Source organism: Arvicanthis niloticus, chromosome 8 (assembly GCF_011762505.2).
Source record: "Arvicanthis niloticus isolate mArvNil1 chromosome 8, mArvNil1.pat.X, whole genome shotgun sequence".
NCBI classification, from domain to species: Eukaryota; Metazoa; Chordata; class Mammalia; order Rodentia; family Muridae; genus Arvicanthis; species Arvicanthis niloticus.
Window position 1 is genome coordinate 34,408,905 of NC_047665.1, and position 15,920 is coordinate 34,424,824.

Here is a 15,920-nt window from a genome sequence, read left to right on the forward strand (position 1 = left end):
TGTCTATATTCTGTTCTACATATGTCGTGAATCTATGCTGAATTAGGCGAAAATTCATCAAAACAGCACTGTCAGTGTGTTGGTGGGGGCTCAATATATCTACAACTTTACAGTAGGGGTGTATAGTCAGACAGCAAAACCTACCTATGCTAGCAACACTAACTATTCTACAAATAAAATGTCAGTATTAATTCGTACTAATGGTATCCCCTTTATCAAAGCAGCAGGTTTACTTCTACCACCTGTACTTCTTCCTCTCTTTCAGGGAAGGAGACTCTACTTTTGACATTTCAGTCTAAGGAAAAACATGAGTGGGACATTTATTGCTTCATTAAACATTGCATTGAAGCCATTCCAAATGATCCAGATGCTTCTTTTGAAACCAACTTTTTTACTTTTCCTTACTCATCCTGTCTCAATAGTCCTTCATAAGCTCAGCTTTCAGTCCAGTCAGTGTTACTCTGTTCCTTCTAAGTGATCCTGGTTTGTAGCTCAGTTAGTAGAAGAAATAATCTGAAGAGACCCAGAGGAATCCCTCTGGCAGCACTTAGACTATTACCATGCTTGTACTCACAAAGGTTGTACCCACAATACAGCAGTTGAGAACTGATGCCTACAAGTAAACATACAGTTGTGTACTTATAAAGGGCTGGAGCTGACACAAGAAATTTGCTAGGAGTAGAATTCCACTAGAATTTTAGTTAAGAGCCTTAAAATATACCATGGATTCTTCTTTCCTCATACTCTTAAAAATTATAGTATGTGGTTTCAAAATGTATTTGAATGTTTATCATATAACAAATTTAAAATAGAAACTGAGCCTCAATTTAAACTTTACAATGTACCCCCTCTCATAATTTGATTCCAAATGCTTATTTTATTTTTAACATGAGATAGGAATTTAAAAAAAAAATTGGAATGAGTGAATATAGAAATCAGCTATACCAAACAACACAGGAAGTGAGTTTTCTGTCAAGCAAAACTTGAATATTCTTATTACATGTCTAAACTAAACTCAACTACTGCACAGATTAGCACCAACAGCAAGGATCACTAGGCATTTTAGAAATAGAGGTTTGTTGAAGACACTGTACCTCATGAAAAATAATAAGTAGAATGTTATTAACAAGAAATAAAGAACTAATAATTACATCCCAAACTCAAAAGCCCTCATTCACTTCAAATTGTTAAATATATGCTTTATAGGTAACCAACATTTGGGGATGATTGAACTGGGAAACAATATTTCAACAATTAGAATTGCACCCATTCCATTCACTGGGAACAGTCATTCAAAATTATGTTTCTGGCTTCATTAAGCCATGACTTCTTCTGAACACCCAAGTTCACAAGCTAGTTGGCTTATTTTCCCCATTGTTCAAAGTATGTGAGAAACGAATTGATAAAAGAAGGTAGGTTGATTTATTTTAGCCTGGAAAAAATGTTGGAATAGAGAAAAGTATTTATCTAATTTAAATACATCTCCAGTTGCTATTTCAAAATGTATCTAAAGGTATCTTTTGCGATACATTCTATATGGATGGAAATGTTAGAGACATTTATTGGTATATTTCACTGGCTTGTACATTCTTGGGTTGTCTCCATTATCTAGCATACTATATATATTGTGAATTATAAAAACTCTGCCAGTTTCAGGTGTGGAAGATGTTGTTGTTCTTCCATCAATTCATTGGGAAGCTGAGAGTGGATGGCTTTTAAACATGTTTTGTAGGAGCTAATGTTCTGGTAACATACTATGTATAAGTGGTAGAGCTCTAGAGTTTTTCTATAGACCACCTCCTTGCTAGCCTGTGATTTAGCACAGAATGACATTTACAGCAGGAAACATTTCACTGTATCCTAGTGACAGAGAGTGCCATGTAAATCGAGTTTTCTTAGTGCCAAAGCAGTTAAGATAGATGATAAAAAATGGAGAAAAAAAGTGATCACTTAAAGGAAAATATGGAGAGGACTGTACTGATCTCAAATCAGAGATTTAGAAAATATCAAGTGGCCATTTCAGGGGCTGAATGGAAGCCTAATACAGTAAAAAAATGTCCTTAAATATATACATGCATTAAAACTATCTAAATGGAATTTCCAAATAACAGGGAAAACAGAGTTCCTGGATGCTCCTTGTCATCAAATAAATTTTCTAGTACCAGGAATGGTTCACATATAACCAAATTGTTTGTCAAAAGGATTCTATGGGGGGCTCCAAACAAAGGTTATTGGTGGCTCTCCACAAACTGACGGTAAGATCCTATTGCTGAATACAACTTCACACTCATTGAACACTGAGAAGTTGATCTGGTGCCTAACTAGAACTGTTAGGCATATGGACTACTTTTCAATGGATCTTGGAGATACAGGAGAAATGTCAATACCAAAGCAGCTACAAAACATTTTATCTATAATAGTGACTTCCCAGCAAGATATGCTACTGCAAGGGTGGCATAAATTCTGTCAGAGTAACAAACCAATATCTGATTGAGGTAAGGCCCATTCTGTAAGATAGAACCCATACCTAGTACAGTTTGGGTTGACAAGACCCCAAGGCTGAATAGGTCAAAAACTAAGAGGAACACCAAATATTAGTGCTCTGATGAAGAAAAAAAAATAGTAGTGGAATAGCTACTAAGGACATTCTGCTCAACTCATAAATCAATGCCTTGCTCAGCCATCATCAGAGAAGTCTTTTGCCTCAGTTGAGAATGGATAGAGAGATTTCTAGCCAGATAAATGTAAAAAATGAGAGAACTTAGAACATTTGGGGCTAAAAGGGTTTTATGCATAAAATCCCTTCCCTCAGGGACACTAGAAACTCTGTGGAAGAAGAATTGAAAAAAAAAAGTGGAAGAGCCAGAGATGATGGAGAAAAAAACAAGAAATCAAGGCATCAAGGCCTTCTTACACTACAGGAATGGCATACATATGAACTCCACAGACTATGATAGCATGCACAGGACCTGAACAGGTTTGCATCAGATAGAATCCTAGAGCAAAAAGGAGAAGTAGACACCTGGGTCCACCCATAACTCAGAAACTATCTCCAATTGATAACCACTTCCAAATGAAAATTTAACTTTCTCTGAGGGAGTCTCACGGGGTTAACAAATCATTTTTTAGTAAATGTTCTAGTCCACGTATTAGACAGCCAACACAAAACAAGCCCAATGGCATCCTTGGATGTTCTTTGTCCCATAATGGTATCAGAGAATGTTTTTAATCATACAAATTCACTGGAGGATCCCAGACATCAGGGAAACTAGAGGCTTCCATGACCCACTTTAGCCAAAATGCATAGAGAAGGGGGAGATAGAACCTGTGGAGACCACCTCCAGCAAATAGGTATGGCCCCCAGTCGAGGGATGGCATCACCCACCCAGCTCAAAATTTTTAACAAAAAATGTTCCTGTCTGAAGGAAGAAAAGGGACAAAAAATAGAGCAGAGACTGAAGGAAAGGCCGTCCGGGGACTGTTCCACCTGGAGATCCATCCTGTCTGCAGACATCAAACTCTACACTGTTGCTGTGGTCAAGAGTGCTTGCTGACTGCCTGGCGGTGGTGGCTCACGCCTTTAATCCCAGCAGAGGCAGGCGGATTTCTGAGTTTGAGGCCAGCCTGGTCTACAGAGTGAGTTCCAGGACAGCCCGGGATATACAGAGAAACCTTGTCTCGAACCACCCCCCCCCCCCCAAAAAAAAAAAAAGAGTGCTTGCTGACAGGAACCTGGCATGGCTGCTCCTTGGGAGGTCTGGCTAGTGATTGACCAATGCAGATGTGGATGCTTGGAGCCAACCATCAGACTGACCTCAAGGACCCTGTTGGGGAGCTGGTGGAAGAACTGGAGGAGCAGAGGGGGATTGAAACCCCATAGGAAAAACAACATAGGCTGGCCAGACCACCCACTGATCCCAGAGACTAAACCACCCCAAGGAGTGTACAGGGAGGGATCCAGGACTCCAGATACATATGTAACAGAGGATGGCTTTGTCTGACATCAATGGGAGGGTTGGTTCTTGGTCCTGCAGAGGTTTGATGCCCCAGCGTAGGGGAAGGCTGGAGTGGTGGGGCAGGAGAGGGTGGGTCAGCACCCTCATAGAGGCCAAGGCAAGGGGGGAGAGAGTGGATGTGGAATGGGGGATTTGTGGAGGGGTAACTGGGAAGTGGGATATCATTTGAGATGTAAATGAATGGAATGACTAATAAAATAAATTAATAATTAAAATTTTAAAAAATCATACAGGTTCTTTGTACATATAATTTGATGTCCAGTTGTGTGGTTTTTTTCATGAAATTCCTGTATGTGTGAATGTATGTCTCCATGTCTATACATGTTTCATGTGCTTCTTTTTTGGTCTTGTTCTTGTTTGCTTGTTTTATCTTATTCCAATTTATTTTATTTTATTTTATTTTATTTTATTTTATTTTATTTTATTTTATTTTTGTTTTATTACTATTCCTGAAATGTTTCTTTGTTGTCTACGAAGAGATAGAAACAGTGTGGAACTAGATGGGAGAGGAAGTTGGGAGGCATTGGAAGGAGTATGGGAAAGGGAAAAAGTAATTCGAATATATTACATGAAAAGAGCATCTGCTGTGACAGGTGAGGATGGTCCTGTTCTCCATTAAGCCTAACTAGAGTTCCTCCGAAATGATTCATTCCATTGTCTATGTGTACTCCACCCATAGAAGGAAGTCAAATGGATTGTGAGAATGACAGTTATTACAGAAAACTAAATATGATGATGCATCCCATTCATTCAGGCCCTTGAAGGAAATAACTGATGTAGCAATGGGATCTATTTTCTTTTGACAGTAGCTCATTTTGGTTTTGTTCATTTTTAATCTTCTTAAGTTATGAACACCAATATAAACTCACACTTGTTAGGAGAATGTTTTCAGGTATTCAGTGACCTGGCCTATCCTCTGCAAACTTCCATTATGTTATGCTAACAGCTACACACTTACAGACACAGAGTCCTAAATACATATATAAAAACATAGTGTATGTATATATGTATATATAAAAACAGAGTGTAGCAGACAGAGACTTTCAAGAAGATACTATGCATGAACAGAAATATCACAACAGAACCATGAGAGGATTGAGGAAATATATGCAAGAGAATATCTTTGTACTAGGTTAAATCTTATTGATGATAATAATTTAAAAATATGATGATTATAGGCTAATCTTTGTGTGTTAGACAGCTAATAAAGGGTGTCATCCTTGAGAGAGTCTAATTCTCCTTCTCCCAGCACTCATAGTTACTTCAGCTCTGTGTCTATTGTCGTGATGCTGTGAAATCCACCTAGCCCCATTTCATATCAACATGGCCATTGGCACTATTGCTCTGTGTTTTTTATGCATCCATTTCTAAGAGACTGTATCACTACAGACTTTCTGAAATTCTAGCTTTTAGAGTATTTCCATTCTCTCTTCTCTGATATTCTCTGAGCCATAGATGCAGGATATATACAATCTACAAAAATAATCTCAGCAGGTTTTGTGTGTGTGTGTGTGTGTTTACACAGACAAGTGTAATCAAAGAAAAAGAGTCTATTTTAATTTAAAATATTAAAAAGAGTGATTTTAGAGCAGGAAAACAATACCTACAATCAAGATGAGAGAAAATTTTTTCATTCTATCCCAATTCCATTGAGTTTGAAATGTATAATGGACTAATTACAAAAGAATAGTAAGACAACATACATAGCATTTCTTTTCATTATCATGTATATTTCTTGCCTGAGAATTTAATGAATGCATATAATGTGTTTAGATCAAATTCACCCCATATTTTCTCATCTCAAACTCCTCCCATACCCCTTCACTGCTTTCTCTCCTAACATCATATAATCTTTTGTAACATAGCAAGTTCCCACAGTAACCATTACCTTAGAAAGTTTATCAGCTAGAGATGTGACTTTGTGAGACCCTCACCACTGCATTCTGGGATTTTGTCTGGCTTGATCTTGTGTAAGTATTATGTTCAGTCACAGTCGTTGTGAATCCCTGCTTGTGAAGGCTTTATTGTTCAAAAAATACTTTCTCAGGAATTCCACATTACAATTTTAAAAATTTCTTTTCTCTGATAAGTGTTGCAAGTATCGCTTCTCTGTGAGTATAAAGGTAGGTATTTAGGGAAGGAAATTTATTAGAATTGAAACAGTAGATACATATGACATGTCTAGTCACACTTTCTAGTCCCTACTAATGCCAAGCATGTGTTCTGTCTTTTGCAGATGGCTTTAAGTCCAATCAAAATGCAACTGGATACTCACATAACATTGGTTCTACTACAGCAGCAGTGAGGATTTATTGCCAAGAAAGTTTTCACTGTAACCAGCATGGTTCATTGCAGAAAAAAAAGTTAATTTTTTTAAAACAAAGAGTGGGAATAGTACCTTCTAGCACTATTGCAGCAATTCAGGAGGAATGAAACTTCAGGGTTAGTACAGGTTTGATATCTCCATGACTTAAATACATGGTATCTGTATATAAATTAGATCTTACTCCCATTTTTTGCAGAAGGTAACTGAGAGTGATAGTAGTAGTACCTTGCACTGTTTTAAGGGTCTGCGGTAATCCACTTACGAGTACCTCAAATGGGGTTACACCACATCTGACAAGGCCTTTCTTTTTTATAGCAAATGTAGGATATAAGAGGCATTATTTCCCTGCATAGAATGGCTACATTTGTACTCTTGATACATACATATTTTTAAAGAAGTTTCTACAATTTTGTATGCATATAGCTTTTTCAAAGGACTTTAGTATTAATTGTGTCTCTCCCTTTCTACCCTTTACCCTTCTTCCCAATTACCCATTTCAGGTAACACTTCCTATTCTACTATTCCCCTTTGACCTTTTAGATAACCTGTATCTTACTATCCTTCTTACCTTTGCTTATGGTCACTTGTTAGTTTACTGACTTCCACAGATAGTATTTAATCCCAATATCTAAATCTGAAAATTCAGGATCCACATATGAAGGAGAAAATGAAACCTTTGCCTTTCTGGCTCTGGTATATTCCACTCACAAAGATTTGTTTTTGCAGTTCCATTTATTCACTGGAGAATTTTGATTTGATTTACGACTAAATAATATCCCACTGTGTAGATGTGGCACATCTCTATTGACCATTGATTAGTTGATGGACAGTCAAGTTCTTTCCATGTCATGTCTACTGTGAATAGAGCTGCAATAAAAGTGAATGAGTAGGTATTTCTGTGGTACGATACCCAATTCATGGGCAGTATAGCTGAGTTGCATGGTATCTCTGCTTCTAGCTACTTTGAGAAAACTACAGACTGATTTTCATAGTCACTCCACCAATCTACCCTCCAAAAATCAAGCTATCTTAGCAGTGACTAACCAACACACTGAGGGTAAAACCATTTTATAGGCTGCTTTAATGGAAGGAAAACGATAAAGAAGGGTATCAACATTCATATCAGTCTGCTTTGTAATTGCGGCAGCACTGTGAACAGCTACTTTGTCTACCATGCTATGATGAAGCCACAATAAACTTTTCCTTACAAAATGCACTCTTTTGCTTGGTGGTTGATCATAGCAGTTGTAATGGAATTTGTGTATATATATATATATACCTTGAGGCACTTCCCTAAGACCACTGAGCTTTTGTGGTATAGAGATTTTCTATTGCTTACACTGGTCAGGAGGGGGTCCATTATCAGCTGCAGAACTTTTGTTATACCACCTACCTCCTTGTGTCTAACTGACCCCAGGCTGACCCTATAGTCATATCCTGTTGACCATTTCCGCATGTTTGCTTAAAGGGCCCAAGGCTTGATGAACAATGCTTGCAATAAAAGGCTATCATTCGCCACTTACCCTGTAAGTTCCACTTTAATTTCAAAACTTGGAGTGATAGATAGTCTCTAATTTGAGTACATACCATGTGACCCAGCAAGATACTTACCATAATCTTAGTATCTTTCTTTTTTTTTCAAATTTTACTCATTTAATGATAGTTAACTTACTTACAAACTAATTTCTTTTCTTTTTTTTAAATAATTTTTTATTAGATATTTTATTTACACTTTTCTTTATAAAAATTTTACCATATAGTATATGATAGATACAATTAACTTTTCATAGCTTAAGCTAAATCTACTTACCATTAATATCTCTACCTCAACCTGTATACCCAAGTACATACTGTCTCTGATGAATTTCTAGATTGTCATGAATCTCTGCTGTACTATGAGTATCTTTTGCAACAGTAGAAGAATTTAACATACTAGTAGCGGTTCAATACTTTCATAATTTACAATGAGAGTCCAGTTGCAAGTGCTCTGTATATGTTCTCATTTATGAAATGTCCTCATTTATGAAGACAATGCTGAACATTCTTCTAAGGAACTGCCTGAAGTGACTCATATTCCTAGTGATATCTTTTTTTTCTCATGCTACCAATACTTGTATCTCATCTTCTCTTGAAGGAATTGTTCTCTTGACATTAGAGTCACTCAGAAACATATTAATGTCACATTTGATCTAATGTCAATTTTTTTCTACAAAGCTTGCTTTCATTTTCATATAATAATTTTGATAGCGTTTTCTCCCCTCTTTGTAGATACTCCCCATCTTCTTCTTTCATTCTCTTCTCCCTTTGTCAATTCTTTCCTTCTCTCCTTCTTTCCTTGTTTCCTTTCTTCCATTTTTTACTTCCTTGCTTCCTTCCCTCAGCAAATGAACAAAAAATATAACAAAAAAAAAGAATGGAAAGTAATCAACCAATCAACCAATCAATCAATCAATAAGGAAAGAAGCAAACAAACAAAACACCAATCGGACAAAAAATTGACCAAACAAAGCAATATGAAAAAAGATAACAAACAAACAAACAGCAACAAAAACAAAAAAATCCATGTATTTTATTTTATGTTGGCCAGTCATTACTTTGTATGGAATTTGCCCTGGATTGTAGATGACATAGTCAATCCATTGGAGAAAACTATTTTTTCTATTTTCCAGGAAATATCAATTGCTAAAAACTTATTGGTAGGGGGTAAGACCCCAAATACAGTGCCTCATCTCAGTGCTGGAACTCCTTCTGGCTTGAATCATTGTAAATGGTATGTGTATTACTATCCAGACTCTGAGAGTGCATATGTCCATCAGCACTGTTGTGTTTGTTTCCTTGGAGACCAACATCACCTGTCTCTTACCGTATTTCCTCTTTCTCTTTTGCATAGATCCCTGAGCCTTGAGGGGGCAGAATTTGATGTAGACATCTCATTCAGAATCGAATGCTCCAAAGTTTTCCATACTCTGCACATTGTACAGCTGTGAATTTCTGTGTTCATTCACATCTACTGCAAGAAGCTTTTCTGATGAGGGTTGACTGAGACATGTCCCTATAAGTATAGTAAAATGTCATTAAAATTAATTTTATTGATATGTTTTTTATTAGAATAACAGTAATACATTTTCCTTTAGACCTATGATGTATCTAATTTTAGGTTCTTGTCCATTATGGCAATGTAAGGTTGGATATTATAGAATGGGCTTTAAATCTAAGTTTTGAAATGAGGTTTATATCTCCTATATTATTTGTGACATTATTGTTCCAGCATATCTTGAAAGCAAGTCTCTGTTTTAGGTCACAGGATTTATTGCTGGGTGATACTCATGATTACCATTCTCATCTGTTCATATGAAAAATAAATTCAAGCACCATAAATTTAGTAAGTTGGGTTGAAATTCTTCAGTGGGAACCAGCTAAACATCTCTAAGTGTTGTCTTCAACAATAAGACCTAACCATCAAATTATGGAGCATGAGCAATTGTCTTTGCAATAGCCTATGATAATTTAGGATCAAAATACCCTTTTAACCCATTACTCAAGAAAATGTAACTGTACTTGCATTGGATAATTGACTTGGTGCTGTAAGATGTCTTAGTGTGGCATTGTCTCCTCCATTCTCTGACTTCTCTTAAATATTTTTCATATATGCATATATTTTAAGAAGCTTCTATAGCAGTTGGTTTCCATGTGATTTCTGAAAAATGCTTCAAAAGCCAACTTTTAAGCCATTCCAAGTCTCTGCAAATATTTTTATGAACAATTTTCATAATCCTACTTTAATTATCTCATTTCAATTACTTCAAACTGCTCCTGGTTATGTAGGTCTGTAAAAATTGCTTCAGTTTTTTCTTTATTTCTTTCCTTAAATTTGGAGAAATGGATAGTTAAAGAAACTGGATCAACTCATTTTACCTTGTACGAGTATGTTGACCAAAAGAGAAATTTATCTAATTGAATTCACTTTCCAATATGTTTAACATCTTATAATTTATCCAAAGTTATTGATACACAATGTTACTTAAAGATGTGAATTTAAGAAAACATCTAACATAAATTCGTGTGTGTGTGTGTTGGATATTTTATTTATTCCCATTTCAAATGTTATCACCTTTCCCCATTTAGCCCCCATAAGCTACCTATCCCATCTCTCCTCCTCCTTTTTGCTTTTATACCATTTTAATTACATGCAAGCATTAAGGTCAGTTCTAGGTTGAGGAATGTAGAAATACAAGAGATGCAAATAGTCAAGGAACAAGCAATACAATAAAACAAAACACAAATAGTAAGAAAGGCAACAAACAAAGTCTCAGGAACGCTCCCATGATCACTGTTTCTAAGGGCATACCAGGATGACCAAAATATATGAGCCTACTTCACTGTCTTAGCCCAATGTTATTTTCATGCCTGAGGCCTACTTCTTTGTTCTAGCCTAAGATTTAGATTTCTGCCTGAAATTACTTCTTTGTTCTAGCCTAATGTCAGATTCCTGTCTGAAGCCCATTTCCTTGTCCTTGGCCAATGTCATATTCCTGCCAGGCAGCCCCAAAAGCTCTCCCCCTTTTTTTTATTGCATAAACAAGACTGAGCCTTTCTTTGGTCATTCTGACAAGAATGCCTTCCTTACTCATCATGGAATATGCATTATCAAAAGTAATGCACGTATGTCTTAGGTTGGTAAGGTTCTGAGCAGAATCTTACCCGTTCTTGGCTTGCCAGTCTATTAAATTAATAACTCTGTCTGGGGGTCCATTTTCAGTTTCAAGTCACTAGCATGAATTCTTAGGGACAAATGATTAGTCACAAAGTTGCCTCCATTCTTCTTACAAATACAGATTTTGGGATTATGCTTTTCTTATCACTGGAAGACTTATTAGATGTTTCTCTTGCTGGTCATACAGGGATAAATTGAAAAGATTAGGAAAGTAGCTTTCCATAGCATAACATAGACAGAACACTAAATATAGAGAACAAATAAAGAGTATTGAATGCTACACATGGAAAAAACTAACAGAAGTCACATGTAATAACATGTTCCATCAGAATATCTGATTTCTCAATGGAATCTCCAAAGGCCAGAAGAGTCTAAAGAAAAACACTCAAAGTTCTAAAGGACTACAAATAACAATGTATACTACTGCATACATCATAAATATATGCAGTAGTTGAAATGGAAAAAAAACTTCCCATGATACTAATAAGAGAAATGAATTCTTTTCTATTCTTATTGAGAACAATGAAAGCAAAGCTTTGGACAAAAGAAAGGAATAAGTATGATCAGAAGACTGTAGCAATTAAACAAAGATATAAATAATAAAAAATAAAACTAAAAACACCTCCTCCCTCAAATGACTGTAATCAACATACAACTTCAATAATATCTTTATATATTAGTATCCTTAACCTTCAAATCAAAGGACACAATCTGAATGAAAGAATTAAGAAGTTGAAAGCAACCTGATGCCCCTCAACAGAGGAATGGATACAGAAAATATGGTACATTTGCACAATGGAGTACTACTCAGCTATTAAAAATAATGACATCATGAAATTTGCAGGAAATAGATGAAACAAGAAAGTATCATTATGAGTGAGGTAACCCAGTCACAAAAGAACACACATGGTATGCACTCACTGATAAGTAGATATTATCCCAAAAGCTCAGAATTCCCATGATACAACTCACAGACTGTATGAAGCTTAACAAGAAAGAAGACCAAAGTGTGGATGTTTCAGTCCTGCTTAGAAGGGGGAACAAAATAATCACAGGAGGTAGAGGGAAGGGGGGACCTGTGAAGAAGAGTAGAGGGAAAGATAAGGGGGCATGGTGATCAGGTGTGGGAAGAGATGCGGAGAAGTACAGAAGGTTAGGAAATTGAACAGAGGTATGTAGCAGTGAGGGGTGAGGAACTGTGGGTAGCCACTGGAAAGTCCCAAATGCCAGGGAAGCAAGAGCTTTCCAGGAACCAACAGGGATGACATTACTTGAAATACCCAATAAAGGGCAGATAGAACCTGTAGAGACCATATCAAATGGATAGGCACATCCCCTGGTTGAGGGATGGGGCCACACACCCATCTCAAAAATTTTTAACCAGAATGGTTTCTGTGTAAAGGAAACACAGGGACAAAGACTAGAGCAGAGACTGAAGAAAAGGTCAAGCAGAGACTGCCCCACTTAGGAATCCATCTCATCTGCAGACAGCAAACCCAGATATTATTGCTGATGCTAAGAAGTACTTGCTGACAGTTATCCCCTGAGAGACTCTGCCAGAGCCTGACCAATACAGATGTGGATGCTCGCAGCCAACCATCAGACTGAGCATGGAGGCCCCAATGGAGGAGTTAGGGGAAAGACTGAAGGACCTGAAGGGGATTACAACCCCATAGGAAGAACAAGAATAGCAATTAACTGGACTACCCTCTCCCCAACACACATACCCCAGATCTCCCAGGAAGCAAACCTCCAATCAAAGAATATGCATGGAAGGACCCATGGCTCCAGCTACATATGTAGCAGAGGATTGCCTTATCTGGCATCAGTGTGAGGGGAGGCCCTTGGTCCTGTGGAGGCTTGATACCCTTGCATAGGGTTACGTTAGGGTGGTGAGACCTGAGTGGGTGGGCGGGCAACCTCATAAAGGCAGGAGAGAGGTGGTATGAGATAAGGTAGTTGAGGATGGGAAACCAGGAAAGAGGACAACATTTGGAATGTAAATAAATAAAATAATCAATAAAAAAAGAAAAAAGAAACAAAACTCATCTCTCTGCTGGTAACAAAGAATAAATCTTAGCTTTAGAGATAGGCACAACCATATATATGTAATATACATACATACATACATATATATATGTATATGTGTGTGTGTGTATGTGTATGTATATATGATGTAGACGTAGTTTTCTTGCTTTCTTTCTTTCCTTCTTTCTTTCTCTTTTCTTTCCTTCTCTCTTTATTATTTATTCACTTTACATTCCTATTGCAACCCTCCTTTTCTCCCAGTTACCCCCCTCACAAAGTCCCCCTTCTCCTTTCAGAAGTGGGGAGGCTCCCCTGGGTACTACCTCACTTTGGCACATGGTACAACCTTAATGTAAAAAGATAACAAAAAATATTCAAAGCAAATAGGACCAGAAAGAAAGTAGGCGCTGTCATTCTGATATCAGACGAAATTGAGAAAAACAAAAACTAATCAGTAAAGGTAATTAAGGTTATTTAATTATAATGATGGGAACAATAAAGCAATAAGATAATAAAATCTTAAACATAAATATACCAAATTATGGCCCATACAATTTTATTAAAAGTGTACTACTAAAATTAACAACACATTAACATCAAACCATTAATAATAAGTGATTTCATACCTCATTCTCTCTATAAATACGTAAAGAGTTTTCTGAGTAGGGGAAGAGTGTCTATGGTGAAGCTGTTGCTGTAGTGAGGGAGATGCCATGGGTAACAATCAATACAGTCACTTCCATGGCAGAATGGCCAGTTTTGCTACCAGAGATAAACATATAGCATTGCTCACTAGATCCCAGTGTTAAATTATGGTTGTACTAAGTCTATAATAACATTACTGAGTGTTCTTGCTTTGGTTAGTTGAGCATAATTTTATGATAATTGTGGCATTCTATAGACATAGTTTGCAGCAGTATATAGATATGGAGAGCAACCCTAAAGTGGAACAGGTTTAGCTAGAACTAAGAGTGGGTTTTTATGTCTACCAAGCACATCCCACAGTATAACATTTGAAATAAAAGGTGTTAACTTGGGAGAGGCATCTTGTTAATATACAGAGTGTACACTAGTGTAGAAGAGAAACTGAAGACATAAGATTAAGTTAAACTTACATGATCAAATGAAATGAGAATATTTGGGTTTGTAGATTGTTCTCTCAGAGCTGGGAACTTTCAGCGGATACACATGGTTGATAAACAGGATATGGCCATAGGGTCAGCCTGAAGCCAATAAGACGTAAGAAGGCAGGTGATGTCGCAAAACTCTGCGTAAGAAAACAGGGGCTGCCCATCATTTATCTTGATCCAAGACAACCAATGGGAGCCTACTACACTAAGGTGGCTCAGTGGCCTTGTAAAAGTGCCTCAAGATGACGAAAACTGGTGTCAGACAGGTGATGACATTTCTACAAATGCCATTATTCATTGTTATGATAGATCTGATAAAATGACTTTGAGGACATAGTTTAGTGTGGATCATATTGCAAAGAAGACACTAGAACAAGGCAGGTGAGACAGCTGGTCATACTGCTTCCAGGAATGGGAAACTACAGGATACAATCCTGTTGCTGCAATTTCCTTGTCCTTGTCATTTCAACAGATGCACAGCCCATGAAGTGCTTGTTACACACATTTAAGAGAATTTTTTGCTGTTTTTAAATGTAGCCTGATATTGATTTTCTCCAAGAGCAATGCCCAGAGGTTTGTCTCCTAATGTCATCCTAATCATATCATATCATATCATATCATATCATATCATATCATATCATATCATATTTCTAATCTATATTAGGCACTGCAATTCTAACCCTTAAGATATACTATAAATTGAATCAAAAAACATCGTAATCCAAATTTCAGACAATGTACCTTCACAGGGAGAGGAAAAAGTATCTACCAACATGTGTAACAAGAACCTAGGACAGTCTCATGAAATGTCAAGTATTTGCTGATAAAAATTATGTCTTTCTTTTATTTTTAAATTTTATTTGAATTTGTTATTATTTTGCAAATCTGTTGAAGAAATAGCCATGGAAAGGTTTGATTTAAATGAATTTCTCTTTTCTTTATCAGGTGGTCTAGTCCTGAATCCCATTTTTTTTTATTTTGGACATTGCTAATATTTAGTAACAGGAACTGTTTTGCATTGAATTGAGAGTATTAAAGAAGCTAAAAACAGTCCTATTGCTTTAATCATTTATGTTTCCTAATCAGCTGCCTTGCTTGTTTAAAGTTTAAAATCATCCTAAAAATCCACTCAACTGTTAAGTATTTCTTCAGTAGTAGATTTAAATAATAATTATAAATAGTAAGGACATATGCATGCATTCAATAAACAATTAAATATTAACATGAAAGTGCAAAGAAATTTTCTTTTTTAAATTGGCTCTTCTTAATATTTATCAATAATCCAAAGACAGAGATTGATTCATCATGTTTATAGTTATTTTTCTGTTGCCTTGACAAAACACAATGACTAATACATCCAAAGCTAAAAGAATGCATGTAATTTGATATCTCACAGTGCCAGAGGGTTAGAGTCCATGGCGATCATGATGGGAAGCATGAGAAACTGGACTCAAAACACCTTAAGATCTAGAGATGTCCTTTCTAGGTATATGCCCAAAGGATGCGTCATTTTTCCACAGAAAGAGTTGCTAAACCATGCTCATTGTTGTTTATTTATAATAGTCAAAAACTGGAAAGAACCTGGGTGTACCTCAAAAGAAGAATGAGTGAAAAAATTTATACAGCAGAGTATTATTCAGCTGTTAAAGCAAATGGAATCACAAAATTAACAGGTAAATGGATTGAATAAAAAAATCATAAAAAGT